Below are 16,721 nucleotides of genomic sequence, written 5' to 3' on the forward strand. Positions count from 1 at the left end.
CCTCACACCCCTTCTTCATAATAAATAACAACTTGAATTTATTTAGCACCTTTCAAGAGGAACTAATGGCAGGGTGGAGTGTCAACAGTTGAGCAGACCTTACAGTAATCTTCTTTTACTGAGAACAGCAGCTGGTCCGCAGATCGAAGAGGACAAGCCGGGGTGTGAGGGATGAGGAGGTCTATACTTGGTGCCAATACATCCAGTTGCTGTTGCGACGTTTAACTCAAAACCGCAAACATGAACCTGATGGTGGCGCTAGAAACAAAGCGAGGTGATGACTAAAGTCATTAGGATTCATCCTCTGGGAACCATGAATTTCACTTTACTTGAACTTATATGTAAAGATCCTCCAGATCATAGTATCTCTGGCAACTGGACTTTTCACCTCTCGTCCACAGGCGTCTTCTTTTCATGACTTTTCTTGAACTAATTTAACCTTTATGACATTTAATTGATTATTGCAAAATATTCTTACATTACCATGGTGATAATATTAGGCTGTAAAACCCAACTTTTGTATCATACTATAAACCAAAGTTACAGTAAAGCTGTCAGACTGTAAAACAGTAGCTTACAGTAGCTTTTACTGATGTAAAAACACAATCAAATGTCGAACAAAGGGTTGATCCATCCAGTGGTTGTTAAGATATTTCACTGGAAAAGACAGGGGGGTGATTTGGTTTATTCCAGACTGGATCACAATGTTGGACCGACAGAGAAATCAATAGAGCCACACCACCCCGCAGGTTAAATATTAAAATAATGATATGACTCTTTTATTTGGTGTATATAGTCATTGAGTTGGATGTAATCATTAATGACACTGCTGTGTAAAGACACATAACATCACATCCAGTGCTGAGATGAAAGAGCGCTGGTCAGAACAAAAGGTCAAACGGTGTCGGTAACAGCTCATCAAGTGCCGCTGCCGCAATAAATCTTGATAAGCAGCTACTTCACCTTAAGTACCAGGATCATTCAGGGTGCTGGAGGCTGTAAAGTCGGCTCCTGATTACAACCGGGCCTGTTGACATTGTGCCTGTGACGGCTGCATTCAGTCACATCGTTCTGACTTCGGTCTGAGCTTTAAAGTAGGATTCTGAGTGAAGGGACGTTTACGTAGCAAAACCAACTTATGTCAAACGAGTGATTTAGATCATTAAAGCGTTTTTTCCTCCTCAACCTATGATCGAGCTTATCTCCGCTGCCGCACGGGGCATGATGCATTTATTACCTCCACCATGTTCTCACCCGTGTCTGTTTGTCGGTTTATTTGTCAGCAGGATTACATTAAAAAATGACCTAAACGGGTTCCATCAAACTCGGAGGGTGGATGGTCCTGCAAGAACCCATTATAGTTAGATGCAGATGTAGATTTAACTTTTCTCCTTAAAGAACAGCTTTGAAATTAAGTAGATGATCCACTGACTTAGAATTGGGAGACTGGTGCTGCTTTCACTCCGACTCCTCACCACACCTGTATGCCTGTTCTTGCTCTATGTAACTCATCAGACCCAGCAAATTCAAGATTATCACCAAACTGTAGATCGGTCAAAAAGACTTAGAACTCATTAAAAACCAGTGTTTATCTCAAATATTCAGCCAGAAAACGTTTAAGATGTGAAGAATTCTAACACTTCCTGCCTCTGTCTGCTGCACCTGGTTGCTCCACCTCTCGCCTGAATAATGACGAGGATTTGTTGCTGTTGTAAAACGCGTCTGTGTAGAAAACCCCCCCGCTGTGTTGTGCATGTGTGAAAGGCAAAGTCCGGGTAAACTCCGGAGCCAATTCTCCGGATTTTACCCGGAGGTCATGTCGATAGTGTTGCTTTGAAGAACGGATCCAGGATTTTTATCATTTGTCTTTTGACTCTGTCGTTATAAAAAACAAAACATTTCTGCAAGTTGATTAAAAAATTCTTTAAGCAAGTTAACAACATTAACAGTGTTTACATTTTTTAATACAGGAGTTTCCTATTTTTTTTATATATTTAGACAAAACACTACCTAATTGATGGCAAAGAGTATCAGACCAAAGTTTACATGACCATAACCAAACTATTTTTACACTTGTTCATGGACATATTTAAAAATATCTTTAAAATGTGTGTCAAAGTGACCTCCACATTCTCAGTTCCTCCGTGCAGAGGCTTCCTCCCTCAGGTTGATGAACTCGCTCCTGTGGTTTTCCTCGGCCTCGTCTCGCACTTTGTCCTCAATGCTCCTCGCTGCCCTGAACATTTGCATGTGTACAGAACTCCAGCGTGTGCAGACTTTTATAGTTTTACACACAATCGTTTGCTCAGGCCCGTCCACACACTCGCTCTATGCAAGCATCTCAATTTCATTTCTTTTTTTTGGTTTGAATTTTCATCACTTGCATTTATTTTGAAATTCTATATTGCACACTCGTTTTTTTTAACTCAGCCATAAGAGGATGACACCCTGCATTTCACTGCACAGACCTCATGTGCGGAAACATTTGAACACATAGATCAGGTCGGTTCATTCTGCACCACGGTCTCTCTGGGTGTGTCCGTGTCAGTCACCTAATGGCTTTTAAACAAACGGCACGGAAATTGCACACATTCTGGGGGGGGGTTTCGCCACACTAGCCATTGCAGCTGCTCCACATGCCCAAACTGCTTGTTAATGTGTCACTGCACAATGTGAATAATGCACCAATTTCACCACAGTTTAAAGGTGTGGGGTTTGTTTGTGTACGTGTGAACGCATGTGTGCAGCATGAACATTTCATCACAATTTATGAAAATGAAAGACACTCCCTCCTGATTCTTAATTCAGCTCCTGTTCTCCCTCCTCTTTGTTCTTCGGTAAGAACAACACTTGTGACATTTTTCTCGTCTTTGTTTGTGGTTGCCATCACGTGGATTTTGGCTGACAACCCAAAAGTGACAAATCGCAGTGCACACAACCATTAGCAAAACATTTTGTGTAATGAGAACAGAAGCGTTTTCTATTGTGGTGCTCATTTGTAATGTGTTGTGTTGGGAGGTGAAACAGATGAAAGATAAGAGTTAGACTGTGGAGGAGACTGTGATTTATGACTGATTTTATCTGAGCTCATTATCACTTGTGAAATAAAAGCTCATAAAGGAATCTGAGCTGTATGAAGTCAAAACCTCAGACATTATTCAACTCTTACTTATTATATGATATCATTATTCTGCTGTGTGTTTATTAGAAGGGCAGATCTACTGGAGCATGTGTGGGCAGACAAGTTAACACAGATTTGAACTGAATCGATGTAGGGGTTGCATGTGACAGGTTTTATATAGAGGCAGACTTATCTATCAGCATAGTCAGTACTTGCTTATCACAGGTATTTAGATCTGTATCGGTGTGTGTGTGTGTGTGTGTGTGTGTGTGTGTGTGTGTGTGTGTGTGTGTGTGTGTGTGTGTGTGTGTGTGTGTGTGTGTGTGTGTAATGTGGTGCAGCTTGATTGAAATCAAAGGGACTGTTGGGCCTTGAGTTATACGCTCTACTGAGTGCTAGTCTAGTATTTCAACTGTAAAGACCTTATTTATAAAACTTCCTCTTGCACATTTGAGTTGAGGAACGTGAGTAATATGTTATCATCAATTTCACCAACTCAGTAACATCAGCCGAACAACATCCAGGATCGGTCTGACTCATGCGGTATATTTTAATCAGAGAATTATTAATATTGCTCTGGACTTATTTAAAAAATATACATTTTCAACAAACAGAGAAACAAGCACTATGGTGTGCACCTCACCAGCTAGGGAAATTAAATAATGTGAAAGGAGGCTACAAAAAAAATAAAATAAACACTAAATATACAAATACAAACACACATGGCTTATAAACACATGCATATTGTATTAATATATCATTTATGATATACCTAAAAGAATTAATAAATAAATACACCAGGATTTCTGCAGGTGCATCAGGTTAAATGAAGGACTTTAATGTTTGCAAAGTGCATTAACTTATTGCCTTTTTTAAAATCCTTGTCTGTATATAAAATAATTTCTAATAATATCTTTAAACATGATAAGAAGTGGAATAGATGGATGGATAAACTAATAAAAGAAACAACTAATTAATTATACGTCCATGTGTGTTAGAATACATTCAAACCTTTCATAAATGAGTTTATAAAACCTTTAAATGCCTTTTTTAGACATTGAGATCAATGCAAACCTGCAGACGTCCCGTACCTGAGTACGTCAGGTTTGTAACTTGAGTAGAATGAACTCGGTTACTTTGCAGCACAGAGTATTTCAGACTGAGGAGAACAGTGAGCTGCTGTGGCTCCACCAGTGAGAGAGATATGAAAGAGGCAGATTGTGTCGTCCTCCTGCTGAGTCACAAACTGACAGAGAGAAGACGTCCTCGAGGGAGGGCAGGGGGGAGATGATGTTGCAGGACGTGTGTGTGTGTGTGTGTGTGTGTGTGTGTGTGTGTGTGTGTGTGTGTGTGTGTGTGTGTGCGTGTGCGTGCGTGTGTATATATGTGTAAGGGTGTTGCTGTTTGTTGTAGAAGGTCAGGCGCCACAAATTTGGGTGTGACCATCGCTGTCCTGTCAGCACATCGAGTGTCCACAAAACCCCTCCCTTTACCCCCCCCCCCCCCTCTCTCTCTCTCTCTTTCTTTCTCTCTCTCTCTCCCCTCCCCTTCCCACCCTCTTTCTTCCTCCCTTCCTCAGAGCCAGGGTGTAACCAAGACTACTTGTCAGTTACTCAAATCTGTAAAAGGAGAGGGGGGTCTTTGTGTGTGTGTGTGTGTGTGTGTGTGTGTGTGTGTGTGTGTGTGTGTGTGTGTGTGTGTGTGTGTGTGTGTGTGTGTGTGTGTGTGTGTGTGTGTGTGTGCGACAGGCAGAGACAGATAGCAGGTTTTCTTGAACAATAAAGCTGTCTGTTGGTTATTTCTGAACCCTGGAGAGGAAGCACTACTCCCTGCAGGGTGGGGAGACAATTCATAGAGCCCCCACCCAAACACACACACACTCATGCACTCTCACTATACTGTGCACACAAATAGGCACACACTGACACACAATGCAAGTTGCACATACTGGCTGTGTTTGAATCCTCAGTCTTTTTTCTCTATCCTGCCCCACCCTTCTCGTACAAGAATAGGTAATTGTGATCTTTATTATTCCAGCTCAGATCTTAATAACTGGATCATTTCCCTCAAACCTGATCTGATCTGTCTGTTCACTACCTAATAAAAAGAAACATATAAAGCGTGAAGAAATAAGTTATAAAATAAAATAAAAATCCAAGGAAAACCGTTGAAATTATGTGAATTGAATTGGTTTCTCTGAGACTTTTATCACCAACTTTAAGTTTTCAACCTGCCGAGGTTCATTACATTACATGCATCACTGTGTTCTATATGCAACATTACACCACACATATAAGTATAGGCTTTTGTTTCATCTGTGTATTTTGCAACCTGACTGCACACGTATGGATACACACACCACTACTAACATGCACCTGGTATTCAGGTTGATGATGGGCTTGTGTGTGTGTGTGTGTGTGTGTGTGTGTGTGTGTGTGTGTGTGTGTGTGTGTGTGTGTGTGTGTGTGTGTGTGTGTGTGTGTGTGTGTGTGTGTGTGTGTGTGTGTGTGTGTGTGTGTGTGTGTGTGTGTGTGTGTGTGTGTGTGTGTGTGTGTGTGTGTGTGTGTGTGTGTGTGTGTGTGTGTGTGTGTGTGTGTGTGTGTAGAGCCTCATCAGATCAGTGGGCCAGACAACAGGTTGAAAGATGGGAACGTGTTGATGGAACAGGGTTATGTGATGACTGGCAGTGGTCTGAGGACACAGTCCACCAGACGGGATTCCTGCAGTTTCACTGGATATTTGAAGCTGAGTAACTGATTAAGTCTGTCCTGTCTCCATGGGGCTGTGGTGACCAGTACTGTGCTGCACCAGTTATTCCTGGATTCATTACTGAGCTTATAAATTAAGTATTAGTAAGTTTATAGTAACTATCGCCACAAAGGTTGGAATCCTGGTTCCTCCATATGGAGTTTGCAGACATACAGTCTGGGGTTACGTTAATTGGAGACTCTAAATTGACTATATATTTATATATGACTTTGAAAAAGGGATAAGCCATATAGATAATGAATGGGTTTATAGTAACTACAGTGTTAGCTGCTTTTAAACTAATAATTGACTAAATCCGCCTACATGAAAAAGATCCATTTACTCTGCAATTTTGGCCAATCTGAGATGTAAATTGACAGATGTCGGAGAAACATGGTAAAATCAATGGTTGTAGATCCAGAATAGTGCTTCTAGATCACACTGTGAGACACAACCACACGGCTGACATGGAGCTTTGGTGACCAAAGACGATCTAGAAATGAAAACAGAAAGAATCTACCAATCAGACAATCAGGATACGACATGCATGAAGCAGAATGCCCTTTCCAGCTGCAGGCGAGGATTAGAGTTAGGTGTGGGGAATCTCCTTTGATGCTAAAAACACAAATTTGAATGATGGAGATGAATCAAAGAAGTTTGAGTGACCGGCATAGAAGAAAACATGGCAGCGCTGGCATAAACATAAGAGCAGCACTGAAGACTCAGATGATGGATGACTCAAGCTGACCTACTTTTCTTATTTACATCACAGTACTATGACTGTCTGACACAGAGTGAGACAGAGATCTTAGATTCGTCTCACACAGTGTGATGGGCAACGGAAGTGACACCGTCCTTGTTGTCGTGCAGTGTAAAAATGGTAAATAATTGATCATAGATGGAGAAACAGGTGGATGTTTTCTCATCCATGTCCAAACACATCGTGCAAAACAAAGCAACAACTTAAATTATACTGGACAATCCTGTTTTCTGTGTAAATTGTGCTAGTTGCATGGAGGAGATTCCAAACTCTACATTCCTCAAACACACTTTGTGTCCCAGCTTCACAAAGACAAACAAAATTCTCTTATTAGTTCAGGATGAAGGGATTATTTCTATATTTTTACAGATCCAATGAGTTTATTTTCATCTGTGTTCGCCTGTTTATTTGTTAGCAGTATTGAATTGTTAATACTTGAAGGATGCAGTTTGGGTCAAGGAAGAACCAACACATTTTTTACATGGATACAGATCAGGGGTTAGATCCAGTATTAGTTTTTATCACTTCCTTTACCATTGTGATATCGGGCGTCTCAACATTTTCTCAGAGAATAATTTATGGATCTTGATGATAAAAATCTGGCATATTTAGAAGACATTTATGTATATATTTATGAGTGTGTGCAATTAATGCAGATCCAAATAAAAATCCAGATCTAGTGAATTTAACTGGTGTCTTGAGGGGCCTGTTGGGCCTTGGCAGAGTTATGAGCTCTACTGAGTGACGTCCTCGTTCTTTTTGATCAAACCATAAGTGAAATTCACACACACACACACACACACACATACACACACACACACACACACACACACACACACACACACACACACACACACACCTGACCTGAACTTTCCATACTCATAAATCAAAAACTATAACTCACAACCTGATCCTCAGCTGAACCCCTGTTCACTGTTACTCTGTGTGAAACTCCATCAACACGCCGCGGTGCAGATCATTCCGCTGTGTGGTTCTGTGTCATGGTGAACCAACCAAACATAACCAGATCAACTGCTACAGCTTTCCCCTGAATCATTTTTTAATCACAATGCACAATAACTGAGTAACAATAGCTCCTCTTTTCTTTTTTTCTTTTTTAGATGTTTTAGGTGTGTGTTAGGTGTGCATGGTTGCATTCCTTTTGAGGGTGGATGGGTTTCTCTTCAGGTTGACTTCACGCCTCTCTTAGTGATATTTAAAATATCGCCAGGAGGCAAAAATCAATCTGAAGTAACACGCTGAACACACCCTGCTCTGATTCTCCCTCTTTACACCTGTACCGGGTACATTAAGATGCCAGAGAGGCCGATCAGAGGTGCAGCCTGTGAAGGAAAAACACCCAATATGCAGTTTTTATGTCTGGTGCCTGTGGTGAATACAGAGACAGAGACCTGATTGTTCCCTAGGGAGACGTTCAGATACTATAACACGGCTCAGAGTGAGCTGTGTTATAGTATCTGAACGTCGACATAGTGTTGTTATTACACAAACACACATCCAGTATTCATCCATCATGGTGTTGGATACCACACACACACACACACACAGATAGGAGACAGTAGGCAGATGGTAATCTCACTGTCACACTCATATTTTGTGGTCTCCAGAGCTCCATACTTCCATCTCCCAGCTGTCAGATCAAGCTGCAAATAATCCAGATGTCATATTTTTACATTCCAACAAATGAAGTATCTCTTCAGTTTATGACAATATAACTGTCAGTTTAATAGCATTTATTCAAGAGGATCAACGCAGTCATCTTGCAGAAGGTGTGCTCCCTTCTTTGAGCTTCTCCTTGTTGTGTTTCTGATCGTTTGGCCACCTGTCCTCCCTGCATGTCCACAGGCGCTACACAGAGACATCAATGCAGGCTTTCAGTGTTTGTGACTGATCATTATCAAGCTCATCAGTCTGGAATCAAATGGAAATTAACAATAAAGAGTTTGGCAGAGCACAAAGAGAAAAGTGCGTCATCTGTCTGCAGCGTGTCGAGTTTTTGTCGGTGGAAGAAGGAAAAGTTTTTGTTGTTGCAACATAGTCACTGATGTTGTGTTTTCTGTGTGAGAATCTGCATTTCTCAAGTGAAGAGAGTTTCAGTTACGTGTCCCGATCACATGGCTCTCCGTGTGTGTACGTGTGTAAACGTGGTTTCACATTTGAAAAGTTGGACAATGTGGCACGGTGCTGCAGCGGTAAGTAAGAAGAAGCTTAAGAGTATAATGGGTTTGGGTCAATCTATAATATTTATACATGAACACACCTATGAATTATGTAAAAATAATAATAAATTCATTAAAAGTCTGAGGTTTACAATCCAGTCATCTCTATTCACATCAATGATGGATGGAGCAGCTGAACAATGCAGCTGATGCGAGAGAGAATTTCAAGTGTGCATGTGATGCCTCCTGACACAGGGTGTGACCTCCCCCCCCCCCCCGGGCTTTCTCAGAATTGGACCGTACGAGAAGAGATAAATGCTTCAAACCTATTTCTTCAACGGATACTGTTCAACCAGTTTCAGCCAGGTAGATGACCTCATCCGACAGACGAACTCAATGGCTTCAGACAGATGCAGGATCATAAAGATTCCTCTTTGAAACGTTGGCTCCTGCACTTAAGTAAGGTGGGGGGGGGGGGGGGGTTGTTTACATGTCTGTGCCCAGGGGTCCATTGTCTTAGTATCTGTCAGTGGTCTTCACTGTAAATCTGTGATCTGTGGCAGGTATGAAGCATTTGAAAGATAATGTTCCTGAACAAGTGGATCAAATTGCTACTAATGAAGTGGAGTATGAAGAATCGGCAGCTGTTTGGATAAATAGTTCACATGGATGTTGAGCGTGTTGGCTGTGGACAGGCCGGGGGAGAAGTGGGGGACTTTGTGTACGATGGCAGATGACGAGGACTTTTTTTTATTGCATTGATAATTTTTAAGAGAATGGGTCGGTTGATTTGTTTGATTATCAGCAGTATTACTATGACTTTCTTTAACATTGCAAGATTTATTTTTATATTTTCACAAAATTGAGAATAAATCATGGATCTTCATTGCAATAATCAGGCATATTTAGAGGATTAAAGGAGGATCTGTGAGTGTGTGCAATCCGATGAGGCTTGATTGATTTTTTATGAGACAGTCTGCAGAGTGACATTCTACTTAGATTTGTAAGTCTTCCATTTTAAGCCAATCTGGCTTATTCATGGACGTCTTAACTGGAGTCTTGAAGCGTCGTTATTAGACAGAAATAACTGGCAGTAATAATAATTATACTGTTCAAACAGGGTTTTCTATTGTTGACACAGAGTTATAGAGAGAGTAATAACAGCAGCCCCAAAGTGTATTATGTGTACGACGCCTTTTCAATATTGAGCAGGAACAGTGACCTATTATTGTGTGTGGGGTTACAGGAAAAACAATCTTCTCTTCCTTTTCAACAGAAGGTAATATGATATCACATTTTCTTTATTAACACAAATACACACTACAAATACACACTTAACAGACAATAGTGAAGTGAACACTCACTAGCGTCTCGTCATGAATAAACACAGTCAAATGTCCACAGTTACATGCACACATACAAACAACAAGTGTAAACCCTAATCTTTCTTGTTGAGTTTGGTGGAAACTGTTTGTGCCCACTCACAGGCTGCAGACTCACAGAGCATGTTTTCTTCACTGATTCTAAGAAAGGATTTTATGGGTTTACAATAGAAACATGACAAACTGAGGAAAATGCAAACCACACAACACGCGTGCTACATTCTAGTTTTGGGTGTGTTGTCAATACACACAAAATTTTCCGTCAGTGAGATGCGGAGAAGAAAAGGAGGAGGTGCCACCGCCTGAACAAACAGGTATAATCGACATGTTTGGTAATTTGCTGTTCACACCTGCGTGAGAAGTTTGTGGTTGTGATTTCAATAACTGATACTATTCTATCTATTGATACTGAGACCAGATCACTTCTTGACAGGTCAGACCTTCGCTTTTCTATCTCTCCTCCACAGGAAGTTGTCAGAACATGCCTTAACCTTAAGCTCGTTCTTTACACACACCTGTGCTCAGTCACTTCCACTGAAGACAATGAAGTCCTGTTTTCTTTTCTAGGTAATTTGAGCGAGGGACTGCAACCGGGAGTGGGCCAACAAGAATTTTATGATTTGGTTTGTTGTTGGAGGTTGGACTTTTTTTCACTCTTCAATCTTGGCCGCTGATGTTTGAGTGTTTATGACTTTTCACACCAAAACTGTTTTCATAAAAGCAGCAACTTCTTTTGTTCATTCTCAACATATATCAAATTAACCATGAAGTCTGTATGTGTGAAGGAAACACTTGTCCTCGCATGTCTCTGTGTTTTTCCATGTTTGTCTGTGTCTTTGTATGCATGTGCATGTACATGAAGGTATTTGCACTTCATGAATTCTGACCTGTAGACCCACTGAGCTCAATGTGCTGAAAAGCTAAAGCTTCTTAAAGATTTTGCCAGTGGCCGCGGACTCTCTGCTTTGTATGCTCACCCATCTTATCAACACTTCCCTGTCAACTGGCTGTTTCCCTAACTCTCTGAAGGAGGCAAGAGTAAACCCTCTCCTGAAGAAACCCACCCTCGACCCGTCTGAAGTAAACAACTACAGACCTGTCTCTCTTATTCCCTTTCTTTCCAAAACTCTCTAGCGAGCTATCTTTAATCAACTCTCCTCCTATCTTCACCATAATAACCTTCTTGACCCTCACCAGTCTGGTTTCAAGGCAGGCCACTCAACTGAGACGGCCCTCCTTGCTGTCTCTGAGCAGCTTCACACTGCTAGAGCAGCCTCTCTCTCCTCTGTCCTCATCCATCTAGACCTTCCTGCTGCATTTGACACAGTGAACCACCAGATCCTTATTTCCTCCCTTCAGGACCTGGATGTCTCAGGCTCTGCTCTCTCCCTGCTCTCATCTTACCTCAACGACCGCACTCACCGGATAACTTGGAGAGGATCTGTGACTGAACCTTGTTCTCTCACTACTGGGGTCCCTCAAGGTTCCATCCTGGGTCCCCTCCACTTCTCTCTGTACACCAACTCTCTCGGCTCTGTCATTCACTCACATGGCTTTTCCTACCATAGCCATGCTGATGACACCCAACTAATCATCTCTTTTCCCCAATCTGAAACACAGGTAGCAGCACGAATCTCTGCCTGTCTGACTGACATCACTCAATGGATGTTTGCACACCACCTGAAAATTAACCTTGACAAGACTGAACTACTTTTCCTTCCAGGGAAAGGCTCTCCCACCCACGACCTAACTATTACCTTTGACAACTCCTTGTTAGCCCCCACCCAGACTGCTAGGAACCTGGGTGTGACACTCGACAGCCAACTCTCCCTTACTGCCAACATTACTGCAACAACACGTTCCTGTCGATTCATGCTGTACAACATCAGGAGAATACGTCCCCTTCTCACTTAGAAGGCGGCGCAGGTTCTGGTCCAGGCCCTGATCATCTCACGCATAGACTATTGTAACTCCCTCCTGGCAGGTCTGCCTGCTAGTGCCATCCGACCTCTGCAGCTCATCCAGAATGCAGCAGCTCGACTGGTTTTTAACCTAAATTCACTCACACTACTCCGCTCCTTCGCTCCCTTCACTGGTTACCGGTGGCTGCCCACATCCGTTTCAAAACATTAGTACTTGCGTACCGTGCTGCGAACGGATCGGGTCCAGTCTACATCCAGGACATGGTCAAACGTTACACCCCAGCCCTTTCACTCCGCACCTGCATCTGCCAATCAGCTTGTTGCTCCCTCACTGCGAGCTAAACACTCATCAAAATCACGACTGTTTGCTGTCCTGGCTCCTAAATGGTGGAACGAGCTCCCCATTGACATCCGGACAGCAGAAAGTTTACACATCTTCTGCCACAAACTAAAAACATATCTCTTCCGACTATACCTTGAATAAAAAAAAAAAACAATAAAAAAAAAGTTTTATGGTTAAATACTTGGAAGTTTATTCAAAGTTTCCCAAATGTGACCCATGACAACATGTTGTGTGTCACATGAGGCACCATCTGTCATCATGCGTGTATGTTGTGAGGCATGACAATTTTCAGAGGTTCTCTTGATTTCCATTGCTGAAACATCTGCCTCCAGCAATTTAACGGATGTGAAGATCATTTCAAGAAGAAACCCTCAAAAGCCACTGTTTCCCCTCCGATACAACATCCCAGTAATTTGAAATAATCTATAATGACCCTACAGTGGACAGTTTCCCAAAGCCATTGTGTGTTTGGCCGTGTGATATATATCTACCTTGGTGGGCCCCAATTTAATGTTTTGGTTTGGTTGTAATGGAAAACAGAAATAAAGAAAGGAAGATTATAATTTGAGTGTGTGTGCATGTTTGGTAATGTCCTGTTGAAATGTCGAGGTGGAAGAATTTGGCAAAAGAAAATGGGCTAGTGCACAAATATGAGCAGAAGATACTTACCTATCCACCTGGTAGAGTGGGCGCCCTGAATACAGAGGCTTGAGTCCTCCAGCATGAGTCCTCATCCCCACCTCATGCTTGAACTATCCAGTCAGTGAAGGCGAAATGCCCCAAAATATATATATTTAAATAAAGATACATACCTTTACCGACCTTGCTGTGGACATACACCTGGCCAAGAGCTGGGCCTAAGTTTGATGTTTTGATCATTGAGTTGGAAAGAAATATTAGAAATCAGAAAATCATCAATTAATTTTTGAACAATAGGGTTGTCAGGTTCAGCTTAATTTAAATTGTGTCCAAATATCAAGTCAGACAAAAACATTTGCTCAGACTCAGTCCTGAAGATGTAGTAATGAAGAATTACTAAACAGTACTGTACATACTTTGTAAATGTAGTAAAATCCCACACTGGTGTTTGACTTCTGTAGATTCAATGTTTACTGCTGTTCTCTGCAGGATCTACATGTAGTTCACCCTCTGTCACTTTTGACACACAGACACAGTTTCAGTGACTCCACCTGACCCACCTTGAATCTGCCAACATCACGCTGCCGTCCTGCACATTGAGACATCACCGGGTGTCATGCTTCACTTCTCCTGCAGACGGAGCTGGCTAAGCCGAAGCGGATGTGTGTTCAGACTTACAAGGCCCTACAACTATAAAAAACCACCCATGAAATAACAGCTGTCACATCATCACTAACTTGTTTCAACAGCCAGCTCCGCGGCGGCAGCAGCAGCACCTCCTCGCCTCGCTTCACAGACTGAAAGTTCGGCTGAGGCAGCTCTGAGGGCAGGGCTGCGATGATAGATGCCACCATGCGTGTGTGTGTGTGTGTGTGTGTGTGTGTGTGTGTGTGTGTGTGTCAGGTTAGCACTTTGTCTCTAAATCTGACAGAGTCTCTCCACAGGTTCAACGATACAGACATGTATGTTACTACAGCTTAACTACATGATGAACTAAATAAGGTTCTATCATTCCTTGACTCTGAATATTTGAGTCACATAGAACTGCATGAAAATAAACTAGAATTTGAATGGCACTCAGTAGAGCTCACAGCAACAGTCCCATTCAATTGAATCAAGATGCACAACATTGCACACACTTATAGATATAAGTCCCCTAGATATGCCAGATTTTTTTCCCCATTAAGATCTATGAATTTTTCCCTGGGAACACGTCCCTTCTCACAATGTCAAAGGAAAAAAGATCCAGGAACCGCTGGTCTGATCCAGATCTGCACAGAAATGTAATGGGTTCTTCCCTGAGCTAATGTTTCATGTTAATCGGTCCAGTAGTTTTTACTTAATCCTGCTGACAAACAGGCAAACCAACCAACAAACTTACGGACAGGGGTGAAAACATAACCTCCTTGGTTGAGGTAATTATACAAAAATATCAACAAATGCACAAAATACACCATATAAGTTATAATAATGTAAAACAAGGTAGTACAATGTGTTTTGTTCTAAATCAGCACATTTACATGTAGGAACACTTTGTTCCACTTATTACAATGACCTCTGTGTGACGGGAATTACGCCTGAGGTGTCATCATGAAAAATTCTGATGAACACCTTTTCTCTGTACAGAATAAACCATATGTTTGCAGAAGTAGAACATACTGCAAAGCACTGTGAGAACCCAGGTTTTAACTGGTGACATGAGAAGACTTAGAGGTCACCAGTTTAAATATCTCAACCCAATAAAATTAAGAGTAAAATGAGCCTGGGACTCCAAAAGGGATTTGCTGAAGTGAAAGTTCCGTGTTGACGATGGCAATGGATCAATTTTAAACAAGAAAAGATCATTATTGTATTGTCTGGATTATGTGTCCCTTTACTCCAAGGTTACAGGTACAAACAAAAACAGAGTGAGCAGTAGCCAAGGGGGCGTGATACAATTAGTTTGCTGAGTCTTTACTAAAATAACTGCACTGAATACATTTTCAGCAATGAGAAGATTCCACAATGAGCTGAGGGCAAACACAGCTAACCTGGATGACCTGTCAGAAAATGGCTGGCTACCAAAATCGTTCTGGCAACCGGACAAATGCAAATGCGAAAGGACTATTGTACTGTTCTGAATCACTGCCATCAGAGGAATCTCAGACATCTCACCTGAGTTGTATCGATCTGGAAGCGACTACGTGGATCAGCTGAAGATTGTATGAACTCTACTTGGAGTCATTCCAATCAGTGTTAATAGTGTTAGTAGGCGGTCTTTTCACTGGTAGCAAAAGGTTTCCTGCTTCCAGTGAAACATCAACGCACACACAGTCTCCAATTGTTGTCTCCTGCAAACTTGGAATGAAAATTGCAACACACCTCCGCTGACAGCCACACACACACACACACACACACACACACACACACACACACACACACACACACACACACACACACACACACACAGATTGAGAGAGATAATAGTGTCAGTCAAAGTAACTTGATTTATGTTTTTCATGTGAAATATGTGTTATTATTGTAGTTGGCACACAAACTGCAGATTCTTGGATTTCAGTTAATCTCTTCTCAGCTGTCACCAAACCTCTCTGTCAATGTGAAACAAACATTTCTAAAAAAACTTTGCACACTTGGTTATTACTTACTGTAATCAAATGACTCATCATATTATTCTGTTTATTGCCTTGGTGTAATGTAACACAATTAATGTAGGCATCGCTGCTGGAAGTATATGCTTCTGCCTTTTATCCCAAAAAATGTATAATGATTCCAGCAACGTTTATTATTTGTAATCAAAATGTGTTCAAGGAAGGTCACGGTTCGATCCCAGCTGGGTCTTTCTGTGTGGAGTTTGCATGTTCTCCTCATGTCTGTTTGGGTACTCGGGCTTCCTCCCACAGTCCAAAGACATGCAGACTGGAGTTAGGTTAATGGAGATTCCAAAATTGACCATGAATGTGAGTATAAGTGGTTGTTTGTCACTATAAGGCTGTGATTTGCCGGCGACTTGTTGGGTGCATCCCACTTCACGCCCAAACTCAGCTGGGATTGGCTGCAGCTCCCCCACAACCCTCAAAGTATAAGCAGTACGGATGGGTGGGTGGATGTATGGACAAGTTGTGGGAAATCCTCCAAGAGCATTGGACTTTTTTATCTAAACATTTAATTCATCGTGGAGACATCTCAGATCATCTTTATCCTCTGTAAAATCCCTGGAAGGCATGTGGATCAAAACAACATAAACAGACTTGACTTGTTATTATTATTATGAGATAATAATCTATCAAGTCTGATGGATTAATAACATACTGTATATAGGTAAGGGAACTTTACTGATGATATAAATAACCCCATGACGACATTTCTTGCTGTAAATGATGAGTTTATGAATTTATTTTGGTCCAAATGTCCTTTGGTGCAATGAAAGGTCTCATAAATGAATTCAATATCTAGAAGATAAAAAGAAACAAAGGATGTTTCACAACCTGGCAACCTAGCATTCATTATCACTCATTATGACTCATTATTATCAATAACCCCTAACAGAGACATTATTACAGCTTATAACTCTTTGTAAATTATTGGTAAATTATACTATTAAATACTATTAAACACAAAATAGCCTG

This window comes from Hippoglossus hippoglossus, chromosome 1 (assembly GCF_009819705.1).
Source record: "Hippoglossus hippoglossus isolate fHipHip1 chromosome 1, fHipHip1.pri, whole genome shotgun sequence".
Lineage (NCBI taxonomy): Eukaryota > Metazoa > Chordata > Actinopteri > Pleuronectiformes > Pleuronectidae > Hippoglossus > Hippoglossus hippoglossus.